Source organism: Hippocampus guttulatus, chromosome 2 (assembly GCF_054856545.1).
Source record: "Hippocampus guttulatus isolate MCC_2025c chromosome 2, RoL_Hgut_1.0, whole genome shotgun sequence".
Taxonomy (NCBI): Eukaryota; Metazoa; Chordata; class Actinopteri; order Syngnathiformes; family Syngnathidae; genus Hippocampus; species Hippocampus guttulatus.
This window is the reverse complement of record NC_141262.1, coordinates 13,330,759-13,344,573: the sequence shown is the minus strand read 5'-3', so window position 1 is coordinate 13,344,573 and position 13,815 is coordinate 13,330,759. Positions and strand designations below refer to the sequence as shown.

At 42.0% G+C, this 13,815-nt stretch overlaps 1 protein-coding gene across 2 annotated transcripts in view; it reads right to left on the bottom strand.

Moving 5' to 3' along the window:
• Nucleotides 1-3,262, bottom strand: part of lingo2 (leucine rich repeat and Ig domain containing 2) — a 210,943-nt gene extending 207,681 nt beyond the window's left edge. For both annotated transcript variants that reach the window (XR_015103832.1, XM_086137502.1), the window contains exon 1: nt 2,831-3,262. The gene's annotated coding sequence lies outside the window, so the exon portion shown is untranslated. The remainder of the gene's footprint in view (nt 1-2,830) is intronic.
• Between the last annotated feature and the right edge of the window lie 10,553 nt (nt 3,263-13,815).

Sequence of the window (13,815 nt, the reverse complement as noted above, 5' to 3'; positions counted from 1 at the left end):
TGCCACCCCCTCAATGGTGACATCATTGGCTCCAGTGAATCGAACCTAGTGTCCCCTTACTGGTCCAAGTAGAAACCCGTTGTCTGCCCCAGAGTGTTTCATCATCTCTAGCAATTATAAAACAGACGTAGCCCGTGTTACATAGTCCTATGGGGTACATTAGTGTAGACGACTCTTTCCCGATATTTTAGCCCTCACCCATTAAAATCACAACAGAGTTGGCGCATCCCCACAACCCCCCCGCCCCCTTTCAACAAAACATTTTGTTCACTCAAACAAATCTAGAATTAAAAAAGTTACAAATGGCTAGTATGTTCAAAAAAATGCTCCGGACTCTCAGGGGTCTGCAAAATAATTTGCAATACATTAAGATACTACAAAAAATAATAATAATTATAGTAATACATAAAAATATGCTAAACTATGTATAAGAACCTCTGCACCAACAAAGCAAAGTTCCCAAGTTAAAGTGTCTTACTAAGTACAAAAAAGTCCAATGTGATTGAGATATGACACGTAAATCAGTGGTCCCCAACCACTGGTCCATGACCCGGTACCAGTCTCCAGGCCATTTGTACCAGGTTGCACAGATAGATTCAACATTTAATTTATTTATTTTAACAGAGCAATTACATCACCATCGGGAATCGACACCAGCACCTCCGGGTAGTTTCCAATTGGGATTATAAATCAGCCCGAATATAAACTACATCCTGCACAGACTCAAGACGTCCTTTGCTGAGTGCAGGCCCAGCCCATAACCAATGGCAAACTTTCTGACACTGAGCAGCAACATTTCATTCCACAATGCTTTGGTCTTCAGGTTTCATTGTACCCTGTTATAGATTTTAGACTCCCCATGCCAGCCAAAGCCCCACAATATTACCGAGACCAGAATTTCTTACACTGGGAAACACATTTCCCTCCAGATGGCCTTTCTGGTTTTTCAGTGCCATCAAATCCTGCGCAGATTCAAGACACCCTAGGCATGGCTTAGTGTCAGATTCTGATGGTATGATAACCTTCAGGAGAAATATTACAGTTTCAGTATCACAGGATTGCAAATACATTGCAAAAATTTAGTATGTTTTGGGATAAATAACTTGTTAACAGCGAGGGTGTTGCCAATGCTAATTCGCCGTGATGTCTGTCTTGCTAGCAAGTCAACAGTAGGTAGTTCACCCCTCGAGACATGCTAGCTCTCGCAGCTGGTTGTAAATTTTCACTTCAAGAAACGTTATACCACTGGATATATTAACGTGATTTTGGATTAGTCTTAGGAGGGGTCATGTTGTGTCACTTCGCCTGCACTGATGACTTAACTTTAAAAAATATTAATAAATGAATGCCGCTGATGGAAAATTTTAGCGGTTTCATTTTACCCTACTCAAATTCAAGGCACCACATGCAGACAGACCTACAACATAACCAAGATCGGCCTGTCTGACATTAGCGAGCACATTTTACCGCAGAAAGTCTTGATACATCTTGAGGTGTCATGTCACTGTCCTCAAATTCAAGATACCTTGTGGTGATGCAGACAAAGCTCACCTCATGAGTAACATTACTCGGTACGTAGTGTTCAAAATACTGTGTAGGTATATTCTTCTTTACCAGTGACTGCAATATCGCAAAACCCCACAGGGACTGGTTATAGACCACCATTACATTTTTAAATCTCACACACCTCTGAGGGTACCCGACAATTTAGGACACCCCTGGAGACCGTAACCTAAGGGACACCTATAAAACAACATTTTACCAGCTGCCATGGCAAGATTCATCACTAGTAAAACACAAAATAAATCCTGTCATTTAATGTGCATGAAAAGATGCCGTCAACAGCGGTGAATAATGCACGGACCCCCGCCCATCCGTCCATCCAGTGAGTCAGTGGCTACATAATTATCTTCTACAAAAAAAAAAAATACAGGAAAATGGCCGCCTTTTGTCTGTGGGTATTGAGGATAAACACACACACACACACACACACACACACACACACACACACACACAATTCAGTCTTATCTCTGTAATGAAATACATATAACACATATGTTTTTTGTGTGCATGCATTTAATTGCACCATGGTACTCAATAAAACATTAAAAGCAGTGGGTAGGGGATCAGCCTCTCACCCACGCAGACACCAGTTACACCAAACTCGCCCTCCACTCGAATACGGGCTGATACGTGGGCTATGCGAATAGAACATTTGAGTGCATCTATGCAGTCAGACTGCTTTGCAGTGGTCACTTGAGCCACCTATCGGCTTGTCACCAACTTCTCAGCATTCACTGCACAGGGGTAATACTTCTTATACACCTTTTTTGCTACACGTTCTACCACAAAAGGGGGCATTCAATAGTTACTGGGTAGGTTAGTATCCTGTCTTTTTAAATATTTCACAAGAGTTCACCCATCTCAACAGGATTCACATGAATATTTTAGAGGGTTTTTTTTTTTTCGAGGGTTTTTTTTTTACCCTTCATCTGCTTGTCTGGTGGTGACGGAAACAGATATGAAGCGTTTAACTTTTTAAGGGGGTCAAACAACATTCAAAAAAGGGGCAGCAAAAGCCTGAAAGTGGAGACATGAAAGCAAGTCACAATGAGTAGTCTGTGATGGTGGGCTTGAACATGCATGCAGCATCTCATTAGGGGGTGGTGGTGGATGGCAATTCCATGCGCTTTGGTGGAAACTAGCACCCAATTATACGTGCACAAGTATGCAGATAAGTCACCTCCCAAAATGGATGAGTGGGGAGCTAAGCAGACATTCGGATGTCAACGTATTTTAACTTTGCGCAAATGATGCGCTCAATGCTTACCTCGCAACAGCAGGGGAAAATTATCCTCCCTCAAGTCTCTCTCACCCCGACTCAATCTGAATCCGATTTGAATGTACTTGGCGCGACACACACCTAATCCGTGTGAAAGGCAGGATTGTGAGGAATGTGTACGTCTATAATTCCTCCACCTGGACGGTGAACATCTCCACAAGGGCTCCTCGTCGCCTTCTTTGCAGCTCGGGCGATGCACCCCTCTGAGAGAAAAAAAAAAGAAGAAAGAGAAAAAAAACTGCACAGGGTAGTGGTGGTGCACAGGAGTGGAAACTTTCAAGCAGCTCAAGCCCAGACAAGAGGAAGGGACGGCAGACTATTCCTCTCGGTCGGATGTCCTCCCATCGTCGATTGATTTTGGCCGCTCGCGCTCCACTAGGCGCCACCTGCTCTCCGGAACATCGTCTCATGCAGGATGGATGCTGAGCCAGCAGCGGAATTGGGAGACTCGCTCTCTCTCTCGCTTTCTCTCTCCGTCCTCCCACATGCCTCCTCCTCCTCCTCCCTGCACCTTTCCTTCCCTCGCTCCTCCCCATCTTCATCATAGTTCCCTCTCACTTCAGCACTTTCTCACACATTCACACTCAACCACGAGGTATGCCTCAAGCTTAATGGCTTCAAAGGCCGCCATTTAAATAAGTTGCCAACTATACTAAAATTCTTCAATAAATTCTCCTCATATATACACTGTATTTTTAAGGGTTAATAAAATGCGTCTACAAATTTGAGAAACTCTGGTACACTGTACCACCGTGTACCGGCCCACTTAAAATCAGACTGATTCTCAAAGTGGGGTACTAGTCGTATGTGCTTGCAAATTAATCACTGCTGAAAGCACAGTTTAGTTGACAGGTGTCCAACTCAAGCCCTAGGGGACCAGATCCGGCCAACAGCATCATTTCCCGTGGCCCACAATGGTAAATAATGTGTGTGGAGTACATGATTCTTGCAAATTGCCTTAATTTCTAAAAACAGTGATATTATAGATATTGCAAGTATTTCTTTGTTCCCAATCCCTGCTTTTAGAATAGATTCAAATACATCTGAACAAACAATTGTTTACTGATTCCTGATTTTGAAACCAGTTATCCATCAATGTTTTGTGTATACAGTATGTGATAATACAATGTAATATATAGATTCACAGTCATAACGGCCCTCCGGGGAAAACCATAACTACGAAAATGACAACCCTGTTTTGGTTATGATGGTGGTTGGCCTATTTTGAGAGCCAAGCAATTTTTTAGGCTGTACTTGGTATAAAATGTTTGGGAACCAGTTAATGATATTTATATTTGAATTTGGGAGTTATGTTGTTGTTGATTTACAGAATAAAACTAAAAGATTTATTTTGCTGACAGAAGGAATTTGTAGGCGACAAAAAAAAATCGTTTGCGACCATCAAAATTGGTGCTGAACATCTGGTAAACATCTGTGACTTTGACAAAAAATAAAAAATAAATCCAAATCCGCTATTTTCGCAAACACTCGTAAACACTCAGTGGGCTGAAGGCTGAAGGGAAACGGGAATGCCTGCCACCAAGCCAAATAATGGAGGTACCAAACCTCCCTTTTCACCAGCTCTTGAATTGTATCTCAGAGTAACATAGCATCTTGAGTGTATCCTAAATCCCCACTGTTTCACAGATAACCTGCCCAGAAGTGTGACTCAAAGACGTGAAGCTCAATTAGCCTCCCACCCACCACGCGACATCCCATCGAAGCTATGCAAGCTACATTCATTTGTTTTTACAGAGTCCATTAAGACTGCACACTGCACACTGCAAGCCTCACTATTTTCGCACACCTGCTGCAAATAAATAGCACAGCAAAAGCCACGCAATTACTGCATGTAACCAAACACAGACCTCACGCTACCAATCACATTGGATGAAATGCAGTGTTGAATTTTCTGGATTTTTACTCTTTATTATTTAATTACTTTACAATGTAATGTAAAAGTTAAGACTTAGAACAGGGGTGCCCATTACGTCGATCCTGATCTACCGGTAGATCTAAGACAGGTCCCAAGTAGATCCGAGGAGTGTCGAGGAGAAAAAAACAAATAACCGTTTGTGTGTCTTTGTACATGTTAGTAATATATATTTTTTGTGTTAATGTACGCTGCACCCTTATCATCATATCAGTCTCATTTTCATCAAAAAAATATTTAAAAAATAAAATAAAGCAGGTAAATCTTGAATTTATGATGGCACGTGATGATGTCACCGGAAGTTGTTAGCGCTCAGCAGTCTGCAATTGCAGCTTGTGATCAGAGCTGTTGCGCTCTGTCTTTTATCGTCATTATTCTCATTCAGAGTTTGCTTTGTGTAAAATTCACCGAGGGCACGGGCAAAGAATAGGAATCTAGGAGGGCCCAGGGCAGCACTTTAAAACGGAAAGTGTGAGCTACGATAGTTAACAGGCTGCAAAAGTGCATCGCATGCCTCAGTTTCAGGCTGTTTCTCATTATAGTGTGTGTGTGTGCGCGCGCGTGTGTGCCGGTAAGGGTAGATCCCGGGAGGTTAGTTGATCGAAAATTAGATCTTCGGTCCAAAAAGTTTGGGCACCCCTGACTTAGAATGTTGAACGTCTCACACAACACTCGTACACACACATGTGCGAGCGAGCACGCACGCACACACACACAAAATAGAAATACAAAATAATTTGCGACAAGCACAAAAAATTCAGTACAACACACACCAAACAAAAATGCACCAAACACATGTGACAATCGGTATAGAAACCAACCACGTAGAAACAAAACAAAAAACACATGCACATGCATACACACAACTATAAGGCACAACCACAAAAAAAAAAATCAACTACAAAGAAACACAGCCACCCACACACAAATGATCACACAAATACACACACAACTATGAAAACACATTCAAACACTCCAAAAATGCAACACAAAGACACCACAATCAAAATACACAACTCGACTACATAAATGCAAACAACTACATAAGCACACATGGAAATACATACACAACTACACATTAAAAAAAACTTTCCAAAACTACCAACAAACATGGGTAATAACAATATATATTGTTTACACTATGTCAAGAATGAACATCACTGTGGCTTAAAAATACGTTTTGACTGGCTTTGGGGTGTACCCCATCTACTGCTTGAAAAGAGCTGGGACAGGCTCAAGCACATTCACGACCCTCGTGAAGATAAGCAGTTCGGAACATGGATGGATACTGCCTCAAAGTGGCAAAGGCGTGCACGGGACAAGGAGCTGAACAATGTTCATTGAATTCAAGCAAAACAATGGGCAAAAAACAAACAAACCTCTATTTAATTATGTCATTACTAATTTCTTTATCAACAGCAAATTACTTTGTAGTGCCAAGGATGTCCTGACTCATAATTGTATTTTTTCGGAAAACACACCGTTACATGTATTCTCCCAAGCAGTTAAAGGATTCAAAGGAAGAGTCCAATCCTCTTGGTGAACTCTAAAAGAATAATGTCTGTACTGTAGTGGCTGCCAGCCATTCTCAGCTTCATCTATCTAAAAACAGCTAAAATGCCAGTGAAAAAAATTACACGGGAGAAAATCACTGCTTCTGATCATAACTGAGGCATTGGCACATTTGCGCTGGTTCTGCAAAGCTGATGTGTGTCGCGTATTTTCCGACCCAAAACACATACAACAATAACGACGTCGAATCCCTCCGCCAGATTCACCTGCGTCGAAGCATTCAAGCGCGGAGGTTAATCACACAGCAACATTCAGCTGCCAGTCATCAAGTCAACGGGCCCGGCTGGCCCTGTGTTGTCGGCAGCATGGTGCCACCGGGTGCCACAGCTTGTCCAACCCAATGCAATCATCAGTACGGTGCACATTTCAATGGAGGTTTGATGAATATGCATGTCCAACTTGCACGGAAACCTTCTTGGGCTTGTACTTCTTTTTATAGATAAGCGTTTGTTTACCGTATTTTCATGACCAAAAGGCACCATTAAAAGTGTTACAATTTCTCCAAAATGGACATGTATAGACAGATTTACAGAAAAGCCTACATGTTATTTTTGTTTTGTTTTTTGGGCTGCCGAAATGAGCTGCTTTCGAAAGTGAAGAGGACAAAGCGAACAGCAATGGCTGAACAAAACAGAATAAATGACAACACTTTGCAGGAAATGCAGTAGTATTGCTTTTAGCTGCCAAAACAGGCGGCGGTAGGAGTTGAGAGTGAACAGGACAAAGCTAAACACAGTGAGTAAGAAAAGAGGATGCATAGTCTTATTGCTTTGTGCTGCTGAAATGGGCCATTTTAAAAATTAAACATGGACAGTGCTAAAATTGGTAAGCACAACAGTATTAATGAATGGATGATAGTAGTTGAATGGGACAAAGCAAATAATGGTGAAACAAAATGATCCTGGCAAGGAGGTAAGATGTACTCATGTTTATAATTGAACACATATCTTAGTACTTCTAGCTAGTATGGGATGCTGTGAAAATGGAAAGTCAACCTAAAGAAACGCAGGCGAGCCAAACAGTCGACAACAAGGTTGGTGACCGCATGCACATTGTCAAAGGGATCCGAACGCTTTTAGTTGCTTAAAGAGGCTGCGGTGAAATTGAAAGAGGACAAGACAAATTCTAACAGCAATGGGTGAAGAAAACAGCTTTTGATAATATCAGTCAGCACTCATATCGAATATCCTCACAGGAAAACTTGCATTCTTTTGGAGGGGCTGCCTAAATGGACAGCTGTTGAAATTAAAAGTTGACTGGACAAAGTCAACAAAGAAAGCAGTCTTGATGAGAAAAGTAATGACGCCTATCATATCACAGTACCATTTTGTTTTGTTTTTTTGCTGCCTAAATAAGGTACCATCGAAACTGAAAGTCAACCAGAAAGAATCTTAGATAAGATCAGTCTGAAGTGTCTCGGGAATGTCAGTGCGCTGCACCGCCTAAACGTGCTGCAGAAATTGCCAACACCGCTTCCATGCAAAATGTTGCCGATGTATAAGAGTGCCGCCCCCACCGCCCCATTCACTTAATTGAATCAAACATTGTGGTTATGTTGATAGGAGGAGTAGTAACAGTAACCCTTATATAAGTACAAGCATGTAACTGCAAAAGTGCTCCATTCAAATGTAAATGAGCGAAGCATTCATTTATTCAATGGTAATACCTTGATTGAAGGAATCCCAGCCTCATGTTATTATTAATATTCAGGGAGCGGGGAAGGAGGGGGTAAGATGCTGCTGACCCACAGCTAGCTGTACACAGACCTGATCGCCACAGCTCGTCGGCCGCGGGGAAGTGTTGCTGTACTTGTTTGTTCTGGAAAGGGTCCAAATACAACATGGTGCCTGTGTTTTTTTTTTAAATAGCTGCTGATCATCAAATAAACAGAATATTAATCAAACCTCTTTGGCTCATTGTCTTTGCATAAAACCTTATTACTGTTTGCTGTTACATTGTGCTGTTGACTTGTTGATTTCTATACCAGCCCATTTAAGCAGTTACAAGCGCCAAGGTACTCGTGACATGAAACATGTCATCACTAGTCCAGAATGTTGATTCTCTGTTAGCTTTATCGTGTTTACTATTGGTTTGTACTGCAGCTAAAAATTGGTAAAAAAAAAATAATAATAATAATAAAACCTGGTTCCTGCGACATGACACCTACTGTCACTCATCTTGTTATCAAAGACTGTTTTGTTTTTGTTTTTCAGTCCCGTCAGCATTGTTGTGTTCATTTTCTGTCTCTACAGCAGCCCTTTTAGGTGGATGAAAGCAGCGATATTCTTGAGTTACTGTACGTGTCATTATTCATCTGATTGTCAGCAAAGACCGGTTTATTCATACTGTTACCTTCGTCCCGTTTACTTTTAATTGTGTGCTGTGCCCTAAACACTTTCAGCAGCCCCTTTAAGTGGATAAAAGAAGATTCCCGTGACACTATTCCTCACTGATCTTTTATCAGATTGTTTTGTTCACATTTTATTGTTCGCTTTGTCCAGTTTACCATCAGTTATTACAGCAGTCACTTTAGGGAGCTAAAACCAGCGATATTATTGTGATACCTTATGCCACGTCACTTGCTATCGAAGATAGTTTTGTTGAACCTGTGTTAGATTTGTCGTTTTTTACTTTCTACACCACCTCATTTAAGCAGTGAAAAGCAGTACGATTCCTCCAAGTCTCAAAGATAATTTTGTTTGCCAATTGCAATTAGCTCAGTCCTGCTCTTTTTTTTGTTTATTTTTTTGTCCTGTTTACTTTCAATTCCAATAGCAGCCTGCTTCAGCAGCTAACACAGGCCACACATTATATGCATGAGATTGTACAAAAAGCCTACGATCGATCAAAAAATTCATGCTATTTCTTCTTGTCAGTAACAGCCACATCCCTTTTGCACACCATAAACTCATACAAAGCCACGCAATTGAATTGTTTACTTCAAAATTTGAAGCACTAACTGAATCAAACCCAAAGACACAACCAGCCCCCTGTAGGTAAGTGAAATGATGTATCGCCACCCCCATCGATCAACAGCTCAATTGACATCCTTTCACGTTAAGGAAGAACTAATTAGAAGTACGCAACTCATTATGCCTCATTAAAATAAAGATCAGGATGACACCCAACACATTCTCAATGTTAACCCAGAGGCATCGAGGACACATTTGGCTAAAGGAGGAAATTGGGTTTCTTTAACAAATTCCAATGGCAATTTTTTTAAAAAGTAGGCTCTCTTTAAGATAAGCTCAAGTTCCAGAGTGGCATTTCCTGCCCACGTTTTTCACCAAAAATGTGGCGGATTATTATTTGTAACTTAAGAAAAATTATGTAAATACGCTAAGTCTACAGTCAGAGTGTGGCAATCATGTTTGGCAGTTGAAGCAAATAAATCTGAGCTTCAGGCAGAGTTTCTAGCTTCCCCTTCTCGGGTTTGATTAGCTCATTGTACTTAATTACTGCCAAATGTGCTATGTTGATATGATCAATTGCAAAAAAAAAAAAAAGACCGCAAAACATTCATGCCATCAATTAGTTGATTTATTTATCTATTTGGGCGGGGGTGCCCTGCGATTGGCTGGCAACTGGTTCAGGGTGTCCCCCGCCTGCTGCCCGAAGACCAGCACCCCCCCCCCCCATGGGAGGATAAAACGGATTGGAAAATGGATGGATGGATGATATACAGTACTACATTCTCATATGTTTATACTTTCAATGTCCACAGCACCTTGTTTAGGCAGTTAAAGCCACTAAATCTCTGTGACATTATACACATTGTCACTTTTAATAACCTAATACAAAAGATGTTGTTCCCCTACTGTGGTTACCTTTGTCCTCTTTACTTTTGACAGCAGCCACTTGATTTTTTTCTAATTATCTGTTGGACAAATACTGTATATATATTTTTCAATCTGGTCCACAAAGGTAAGCACAATTTATTGGCAAGAATCACCTATGAGGAGGGCTCACGACGTATTTCGGAACACTACACGGTATACTGCCGTGAAGATGCCATGCAAAACCCCCCCCCCAAAAAACGTAGCTTATTCAAACCCTGACCCAGAGGAGCGTTTGCATCCAAGGAGCCCCCTGGCAAGAGCAAAATGCCACATATATTTTCTGTCTCCCTAATACAAGTCCCCCAAACACTCATTAGAATGATCCGTCGTAAGGGCCTTCGAAAGACATTACAAAAAGAAGAGCTTTTAGGATGCGTCTAACAGCGCCGGCCCCTGTGGCAAGGTCCCACATTCTTACCGAGCTGTCTGTCAAGCATCCCTGTGTGGACATTTTCACTACACACGGACATCATCCGTGACCCCCACCTCCACTCCCTCCTTGGCTCCCGGCAGAGGACGTCTCTTATTTGCAAAGTAAATACGAGTCCTTTTGGGGGCACTTGCATTCATAAACAATCCCGTCATTCTTCTTGGGCTCATTTGTTGTGTTGCTTCTTGGATGCAAAAGACGGAACGATATATTGTCAACACTGACAAAAGATACAGCACACAAGTGGAATGGAAGCAGGGAGAGAAGCTCACACGATGATAGGAAGACTAGAAACCAATGAAGAACAACAAAATCTGGACATCTGACCTAGAGTGTAGGCGTAGGTGGCGTAACGCGATTTTGGTGGATTTGATCAAGATGCAGTGTCAGAGTTATACCGGGACAAGTTTAAACAAAAGAACTCAACTCAGGGAAGGTTGTTGGTGCAGCTGATGGGAGCGGATTTCCTAGGGCGAACGACAGGCAGTTGCTCCGCGATCACACTCAAAGTTCCTCGTGCTCCTCGTTGGTCTTTTATCGTTTACATATGCAAAATACAAGAAAAACACTGCCCCCAATATTTGCATACCACACCCCCAGTCCCGCCCCTCGGTTGTAGATGTGATTAACTTTTGTCAAGCTTTGAACCACAGTTACTCTAACACCTTTATGTCTGGTCCCCAATGAATAAACAAGTCACAGACTTCGCAGATGACAAATGTTCGCCTGGGCCGCGACCAGTTTCCAGACCGTCTTTTGATGTTCAAAAACATTTCTTTCCTAAACTGTTTACTCCCAAGCTGTAGGGCTTCAAAGAGCGCTCGGGCCCGACACCCTTGCGCACAGACATTTGGGGGCGCTAAATACACAAACACGTCTAGATAGGCCCAAATTAAATGAAACTTTAAACCTGATATCATTCTGTTCGTAGATTCCTCGAACATGCAGGCAGTGGGATTGTGTGGTGGACATAATCATATTTCATTCAGAAGTATGACAACAGCATTCATCAATCCTCTGAATCATAGTAGAAATCAATTCATTGAATACGTTATTACTATCACCTTTCATACAGTATATTTTTTGAAATTATCCCAGCAGCACATTTTTGGAATGCAGGGAGTGTTTGTGGAAAGCGGTCTCCAGCGGCTAATTTTAAATCATCTGCAAATAGACATCTTGCGGTTCCTTATAAACAAACTTTTTGTGTTTTGATCTCCTCCATGGACTCCATTAAATCCCTGGATGCTTCCGCCATGCCATGTACACTGTGCACTTCTGAATGAGAGGAGCCACTTCCATTGGCCGGGAAGTTTGTCAATTATATTCACTCTCACAATGGTGCACTTTCGAAAATACTAAAAGAAAGAAAACTCCACCCATGTGCACAGTCACATCATGCTTTGCACGAGAATTACACATGGGCATAAACATAGGGCCCTATGTGGCTTTTCAGGCATGGCTTCTTGGGACTTTTTGTGGGGCTAGTCAAAACTGAGTTGCCAACCAAATTTAATGTTGCGAAGGAAAACTAGCTTGGAAAAGTTTGCCTTTTAAGGTACCTTCGAAATGGACATAATAAACCCTAAATGGCTGCTTTGAAAAAAAGAAAAAGACTTCCCGTGTCTTTTCAGGCATGGATTCTTGGGAAATTTTTTGTAGGTCTAGTCTTGATGGTCATGCTTATCTAATTTCCTGTGGCTAAGGAAAACTGACTGGAAATGTCCAAAATGAGCACAGAATTGATATACTGTATAGTGCACTCCATTCATCATGTAAATCACATTAGCTTTTTCATCTGTTGGATGTTTTTATTATTTTATTTTTTTGGGGGGGGGGGACAGATTGATGATAGGCAGACAGGTGAAATTTACAGATGGAAGTGGTGACAGATTCACAGTAAATAATATGAATGACTGACAATTACAGTTTGGTTCCGCTTGAAATAATGATGCGTGCCAAGGCCTCGGACAAATTTTGTAACATTTTGTATAATGCCCACCTTTGTAAAAGTGAGCCTTTGAATTAAAATGGTAGAGTTTTTGTATATTCTCAGCCATGGCTTCCTGAGATTTTTATTTATTTATTTTTTTTGTGGGTCTCTTCATAATAGACAATCCCAATGGATTTCATGTTCCAAAGTAAAACTGGCTTCGGGAGCATATATTTCCTCTGGGCGGTAAAGAGCCAATTTTCACCTCATTTTCTTCCAAATGAAACCCAATAAGCAAAGCTGCAAACTGTTGTTTTGAATCCTACCAGTGACCAATTGACGATGAGAAAACATGTACAAATACGCCCCAAATTATACCATGGGTCATGTTTTGAGTTGGGGTGAAATTTGAATATGATGAAAGTGGCAGTTGACACCCACTATTCCACGCAGCCCAGAGGACTGGAGTGGAAGAGAAGTACAGTTGTGCACTGTGCAGCAAAGTGACTTATTCAAATTGTGCGATATTCAAGTCATCCTCCCACCTCATCGCTCAGTCAACATGACCTCTCCTCGATCCCCTGAATTAACCACCTGACAGTGTTTGGTACGACCCGGCCTCATCCTGGCTTTTTCTGTAATAATATATAATTATCTCACAAACCTTGAACGAGCTTCTCCTGCCCTCACTCGCAAAGATGCCGCCTGAAGAATCCTGCTACACTGTGGACTGTGCCAAGCAGCCTGGACTGTGTAGACGCAGCCGATGCAGTCTAAACTGCGCCGGTACAGTTCACATGTCAATCACGTGACGTAATGAAGCAGCGCAAGCACCGACACGTGGTTTGCTCTGTGAGCTCGGCGCATGCCTCAACGCATCGGTGTCGCTGGACCCATGACTATTTGCTGCTGTCATGTTTGTTCAAGTAGTGTTTTGGTTATTGATAGTTTTTGTTTAAGTCATGGTTTTTGTTTGTTACTTTGGACTTTGTTTTGGATTTAGTTTTCTTTGTTTTAAATACACTTCTTCAAATACGCCCTGCTCCTCTCTCCTGCCTGCTTTTTGGGGTCCACCACCACCACGCAACGTGACAGAATGACCCGACCACCTGGACCCCGCAGGTACTAAGGACTGGTCCCTATTCCACCATGTGTCTGGCGGAGCGCGTCTGCGGCCGACACCCCTTTCCCTTTCAGGCAGCGCTGGTGATGCGGCTGTCCTGTTTTCGTCTCGTCAAGCCGCGTCTACGGTGGGCCGAGCCCCGT